This window comes from Montipora foliosa, chromosome 10, assembly GCF_036669935.1.
Source record: "Montipora foliosa isolate CH-2021 chromosome 10, ASM3666993v2, whole genome shotgun sequence".
NCBI lineage: Eukaryota > Metazoa > Cnidaria > Anthozoa > Scleractinia > Acroporidae > Montipora > Montipora foliosa.
In genome coordinates this window covers 22,418,495-22,425,796 of record NC_090878.1, presented here as the reverse complement: position 1 = coordinate 22,425,796, position 7,302 = coordinate 22,418,495, and the positions used below count along the sequence as shown (strand labels likewise).

Below are 7,302 nucleotides of genomic sequence, written 5' to 3'. Positions count from 1 at the left end.
AACCACTGGGCCACACTTCTCCAATGAATTAATCACTAGCTTACTGGCTTAACTATGATCAGGCTAGGAATCTTGATGAAGTATTGTTACTTTTGTATAGTTCGACTCACAACCATATTTGGTAAATCATGTGACCAAAACAGAGAATGCCTAAAAACTCAGCAAGTTAACTGTTCTTCACAAATTTTTAACGCAGCAGTATGAGAACATCCTGACATAAAATAGATTTTACAAATTATTCTCAAAAAAATTATGATGTCATAAGGCCCTCCTTTGATACACTTTTCAAAATATCAGTTCCTTTTTTTTGTCGAATTAGAAATTCCATGCTACAGTTCAGGAAAAAATGCCTCTTCCTTTCGTTTCCTGGGAGCTTTTACCTGTTTTTCGCTGAAATGCATGGCACCTTCTGATTGAAGTAATGTCAGATTTCCATGATTGAAAAAGATTCTTCATAGAACCATCCATGCAACCTTTTTGTAGGGCTCTTTGACTAAAAACCTTCCTTAGCAACCATTGTCTTTCTGTAGTTATGCCACCCCCCTCCCCCCCCTCCCTCCTTACACATTCAAAAAACTCAATGTGGTGGAGGTTGATACAATCTGTTACTCTACTAAAACCAGCTGCTTATTTAAAATTCTATTGAAACCCCTGGACTTTCAAATAATCAATGTGTTAACCCTTTCCTGCCTGAGGGGGGCCCCATTGACGAGTAAAGTTGTCTGGCATTAGACAGAGTGAAATCTAGAAGTGCCACTCTTGGGTCAGGAAAGGGTTTAAATGGGCACATTTTTTGAGTGGACCTAATTGATGTTGTTGGCCGTTTCCTGCCTGATCTGTTTTGATTGTTACTGTGAAACAACCTGCACTTTCATCCTTGTTTTATTTTCAAACAAGACGGAGAATGTTGAGGTACTTCTGTAATGATGTTCATTGGTGATTGTAAAGTAACATTTTGTTTCAGATTCAAACCCTGATATGGATGGCCTTCCTAAGGTATTTATACAGTAACTTTCTTGTAAATTTGCTGCTTCTGTTTTGTGCAAAAAAATGCACGTAGCTTCATTTCCTGTTATTTGCTGATACCTTTTTATGGATCTCCTCTTTCTTGTTGTTGATGTTCATATGTTTATTGTTTTGTTGAAAGTTGGATTTTTATATCACTAAATGAAACGAATTAATTTGATTTTTAAGAAGACTGTTTTTAAGGAGGGAAGGGTTAATGAGCGAAATTTGATACATGTAACGTTTGATGTAACTGACGTGTACGTGTGCTTGTGTAGTCTGTAGGATAATCAGAATGATCACAATCCTGGTACCCCTAGGGAGGGTGATGGACAGTTTGGCAATTTACTGCCATTCTCACAAGATAATGTAAGTGCGAACTTTTCTGTTAATTAAATAGGGTTAAAATTCTGGTCGATTGTCAATTAAGATATTTGAAGCGGGGATCCGTAATCTAGAAGAAATCTAATAAAAAGGAAGGTCGTTATCTTAGAGATCATGAATTGTCCTCATCCCATATTCGAAAAAAAGTAAGAAATATCGTCATGTTAAACATCATCAACTGTCCTCATCCGTTAAATCAGACCCGTAATAATGAGACGGGGAGCCACAAATGTGACCCGTATGCTCTAAGGAGAGTGCCTACTAATTCAAAGGTATTTTTGTCCCGGTTTATGTTTATGCAGCAAATGTAGATCTTAAGAAGTCTTATTGAAATCCAAAAAGAAAAGTGGGGGTAACCACGCATTTTTCAAAGAGGATTATTGATGAATAATATTTGTAAAAAGCTTTAAATTACAAAGCAATGTATGTCTCTCAATAATGCAAGGCTACCCCCAATTTTCTTTTTGGATACTATTAAAGAGTACTTACTAAGATCTACTTTCTCCGGATAGTTTTAAACCGCGCAAAAATATCACTGTATTGGTAAGCATCATCGATAGGAAACCCGAATATCTCGAGATGCGCAGAACGTATGGGCAATAACAATAGTAGGCACCGTCCTTAATTGCATGAGGTAATCATTAAACCATGTGAACATTAGCACTAAAAAACTGACACGGAGCACTGTGAAGCTGTTTTATTAAAAATGGCAGTTGGAACACATGTACAACCAGGTTTTAACCAAAACTTGTTTCGATAGAGCCTGTTCCTCCTAGAATTGAATATACCGGCATACGTTTTTTTTTTCTGCGCGCACTTTTTTCAATCCATGTTTGTATTCACCTCATTAGTTAGTGAGATGGCCCTTCGGTTTATTACCATTGTCCAAGTGATCAGGGATGGATTTATAAAGCTTTCTCAAAATCATTAATAATTCACCAACCAAGTCAACCAATCACAGGATGTATACCACCACATCACATAGATGTGTTTTCATACGTGGCCCAATAGAAAAGTTGATGAAACCTTTTAGAGATTTAGATACGATATCCAAATCTCTTATATTTTTTCTCTGCCTTCTCTAGCAAGAAAAACAAAACGAAACAATAGTCGGCCAGTTGTTCGAGAATTGAACCAAGAACTCGTGCTTCGTGTTCTGAAATTCGAAGCAGTAAGTACCCTGCCTTTAGCGTCATGCTTTCATCTGTTTCTTAGTGTTTGGAACCTCGGATGAAACATTCCCACTCGTTATTGATATGTTACTTCTAATATGATCCAACTTGATCAGCATCCTCGCAGATGTTGGTTCGTGTTGAACTTATCGACATCCTTTGGCCAAATATTGACACGGTTGCTTTTACCTCTCCATCTGTCTGTCATAGAAAAAGACAACGTTCTTCCTTTATTCGTCTGCAGTCGTTGTCATGTGCACTAACCAAATAAATCCAAATCTGCAGTTACTCAGGAGGAAAAAAAACTATCAGGTCGCAAAAAAATATATTCAATTTATTTTACTCTCTGTGCTAATTCCACGAACAGGAAATGGCACACACTTCTAGACAGATAAACAACATGCTGTTTTCAAAGAACTATCACAATGCAAAGCAGTCTATGACGTCAACCCGGTATTAGGCTCGTTCCTCTTCTTTGCTTGGTCGTAGATCAAATTACAACTTTTAGGAGCCTCTAATTATACTGTGTTCACACTTGGCCGAAACATGATTAGTCTGATCACGAATGAAACATGTTTCGTTATGAAAAGTGTTCACATCAGACAGTGCAAGGCGCGAATCATGGTTGAAACATGATTATTCTGATGATTGAATTAACCTTGCGAGGTAGTTTCAATCATGATCCGACCAAACACGTTCAAAATGGCGGATTCATGCGAGAGGAGGTAAGTGCCCAAAAGAACCAATATTGGGGCTATTAGGAGGCTAAATGTCTAGTTGCAATATGGGCCGACGAAGAAATATAACGGCAATTATCGGCGATTGTTACAGATGAGCTTGTGGAAAACGGAATATCTTGTAACGAAGAAAGCGCAAATGCCGTCTCCTCGTTAAACGCTGCATAGCCCCCCTCCTCCGAACGTCAAGAAATTTAATACTAAACGAAAGAATAAATGCAACTGTTACAGAACTTTCCAGCTCCAATCTACAGCTGAAATGTAAAAAAATTATGCGAGTGTCATGAAACAGCATAAGTTACACAACCATGCATGAAACGTGTTTCACACCGACGTCTGGTGTGAACGACCCAATAAAAAACATGTTTCGGCGAAGCATGTTTCCTTGAAACATGTTTACTCTAATCATGTTTCGGCTTTAATTTGAACACAGCTTAAAACAGTGACTTTGAAGGAGAGAGTATAGCGAACCAAAAAATTAATGTTTGACCGGTGCAGAGACTTGTTAAGTAGAGAGGGCAGTGCATGGAGCAGTGTAAAAATATCTCTGAATCGAAAGCTCCTTTTTAGTTTTTGTTTGTTCGTTTTATTTAACGAGAAATTACATTTCCTTTCAGGATCACTGTGAATCGGTTGCGATCTTAAAGATCAAAGAAAGCATGCAAGAAGAAGCAAGAAGATTTAAAAATGTCGATGGAACGACGGACCATCAAGGAGAGTTTTTCATGCAATAACAGCTAGAGAACTTTCGTCTTTGTATATTTGCCAACCACTACCCAAAGATTTGTAGAAAACAACTGTACTTGATCTACGGAGTTTGCAGTGGGAGAACAACCCCGCTATCGCTAAACGCCTTCTTCTCTTGTGCCAGGGAAGACGAGTCCAAAGTAGATGTCTCTAAATTAAGGTTATATTATATAGAAAGGGAAATATGTTTGTATAGTCCATCGCTTACGTTGTGGCTTATAATTAATAATATACGGACAGTTGTTGGGTGTTTGTGTAGAATAATAGGCGAGTTCTTTGGGACAAGAAAGCTTTCATATCTTATCAGGAATGAATGAGTTTGCTGCTTCGGTGTAGCGTACAATAAGGGACAAAAGGGATCCAAGCCACGTGCTTAAAAGCTGGTTGACCCAGATTTCTTTCTTGACCTCAAACGCGTTAAACACGTGACCAACACATGATGGGCTCGTTACGCCTTGGTGACGATTCTTTCATTTTATCCATCGCGTGCTGTAACGTTGTCAACGCTTAGTGAATTCTAGTTCCTTCTTAGTGGTTCGGGTCAAAGTCACGTAACGCTCCTCGGATGAGGAACGTTGTTTGCGCGACTGCTGCCCGAGTGGCTCCGAAAAAGACTAAGTAACGTGTTCCAAATGACGGAGAAACTTTGTGCAAATGGTTGCTTCGCCTTCTCGAGAAATGTTCAAAACCGGAATCTTTTGTGAGACGTGTATCTCGGTGCTCTGTAAAACTGTAGCGCAAGCTGGTGGTCGATGCGTTGGCGCCCAGCGGACCCAGTGATTGGTAAGCTTCTGATTTACACTGAAAAATCAAGGAGCTGTTTGGAATGAAAACTTAAGCTCACTGCCAAGTTTTTCGCAAGGTGTATATTTTGCTTCGTCTTTTAACGTGAAGACGGCTAGTTATCTCATTTGCACGTTTAGATCCAATGTGCGTCAAGTCTCCTTATTTCACGCATATTAGGGAAACAGTCCTTACCGCAGGGTGTCCGCACGTAACAAGAGCGAATCAGTAATTGGCATGATACGAGGTGTAGCTATGTAAAAAGCGCGGGAAAGCACTGGGCGCGAGTCAGGTGGTTTTGGTCTGCTTTGTTTAATTAAACGGTCACTCCAGATCGTTGGCCAGTCAAGAACCACAGTCTTGATTCTATGTTGCGCTTGTTTGTGATTGGTGTATTTCAGTCCAAAATATTTTGTTGCAGATCCAAATTCTTTAATTAATGCCCGCATCACAAACTTTGTTGTTATCTTCCAGAATTTTGGGGGTGATTACATGTTTTTTTGTACTTTGAAATTATTATTATTATTATTATTATTATTACGTAATCATATATAATTAATATGATTAAGTACTATTATTATCAATATTAGATTACTATTCTTAGTCTCGCTATGTACACTAACAATTTAATTCTATGAATGGCTAATTCTTGTAGCATCAACATTCATTTGGAGTAGAAAAGGGTATAGCAATGTGTACGTTGTTTAGATGTTTTCATATTTAAGCCTTCTCACTTCTCGAAATGTTGTCCAATGTTGGTGACTGGAAAATACATATTGGTGTCTGCTGTACAGGTATACGACGGAGTTAACTGTTGTTGCTTCCCCCATTCTGTGTCCTTAATCAAAAACCTTTTACTTTCCTGAAGGAACTCTCTTTAAGTCTTAGGGAGGAAGGAAAATGTTTTCGACATTAGCATGCAGTACACACCTCCAGTCTCCCAGTGGCTTTTTTTGGATCTTCAAAGAAACAGGACTTATTTATTCTGCGCCATAGACCTCTTTCATAATGGCAGCCAAATAAAATATTCTTCTGTTTTAATACTAATAAGTCTTTCTATCCTTGCTACAACAAGCAAATTTCAAAAGAATATTTGTTTCAAAATGAGGGCAGTAGGTCTAATTAACATAAATGCAACAGAATGTAAAGGAGGTTGCCATTTGTGAAAGTGGTCTATTTCCCTGCCCTTACACTGAAGGCAAAACATTCAAAACCAATCCTTCTAACTTATCGTGGTCAGAGTTTGGGAAGGGGTGGGAAGAGCTGATGCCAATATGGGGGGGGGGGGGGGGCATGGGCTTTTTTGCTCGGAAAAGGGTGGCCTTACCTAAATATGTCAATGAACAAATAGATAAATAAATAAAGAAACCGATAAATACACAGTAAATGAAGAAATGAAATAAAAAATTTAATACATTAAAAGAAAAAGATCGTCGACAAGAACTGTGTGCTCTGATAAACGAAAAACTTTTATGTAATCACCTGTAGCTACAAATTGTGGATAAAAATGAGTCTACTTAAAAGATTGCCCTTTTAGAAGATGTTTGCCATCTTGGGCAACGTAGCATAACATTATAAGGCATGCTCTTGCTCGCTACTATCTCTATCATCTTTTTTTTCCTAAAACGGGATAGATCTCAATATTTTGGAGGGTCAGTAAAATTAAGTGAAGGGTCTCTCTTCGTTTTGATTGTATATCTTACCTTGTGGTACAAGAGACATGAAATGCAATGCCGACATATCACTGGAAAAAAGTTTAACTATAATCTTATATGCTTATGTTATGCTGGATCTTGTTAACGGCAGAAAGACTCTGTCCTCTGGTAGTGATGGCGTGTGAAATTCATCAAAGAAGAAAGGAGGGGGGTAGTTTCTAAAGAAACTGTGGTGCTGCGTCGGTGGGGAAGTAGTATACAAGAATTTTGTTTTATCAACGGAGTTGATAATGTAAATTGGCCACCGTACAGGGATTCTAAAAGCTGACGTTTCGAGCGTTCATCAAAGAAGACACAATTGCAGATCTCTGATAGTCATAGCCACAGATTTAAAGGATAAAACTATTGGTGGAGGCCGTTTTTTGTTATCGGGCCGTTGGGATTATTAGCGGGTACCAAATAACAAATGAATAGCGGACAAATAATTTGATAATTCGTTCAACCCCAAAAAGGAACGCGAGGCACATACGCGTTTTATATAGAAGCACAAACAATACAAAAATATCTGTAAAGAAATTATTCCTGTTTGCATAGGCCTCGTGATAGTGTCATAGTATTCAATATGCAGATCGAGCGGCCTCGAAAACGCCAAAGTCAGTGGCATACTGCTTTTGTTAGTGGCACGAGGGAATGTCGAATCTGGCTTGTGAAGTCCGTGCGTGCACAATTCTTCAAAAGATATGCACGCATGCGTCCGTAAAAAGCAAGTGAAAGTTATTTTTATTTTCAAAATCGAGGCCTCGTGTTTTGTAGCACTAA

The 7,302-nt window shown here is 38.5% G+C and overlaps 1 pseudogene; it reads left to right on the top strand.

Annotated features, from left to right (window-relative positions):
* LOC137973816 (single-stranded DNA-binding protein 3-like) overlaps positions 1 to 6,405 on the top strand; it is a 43,381-nt pseudogene extending 36,976 nt beyond the window's left edge.
* Positions 6,406 to 7,302: the final 897 nt, after the last annotated feature.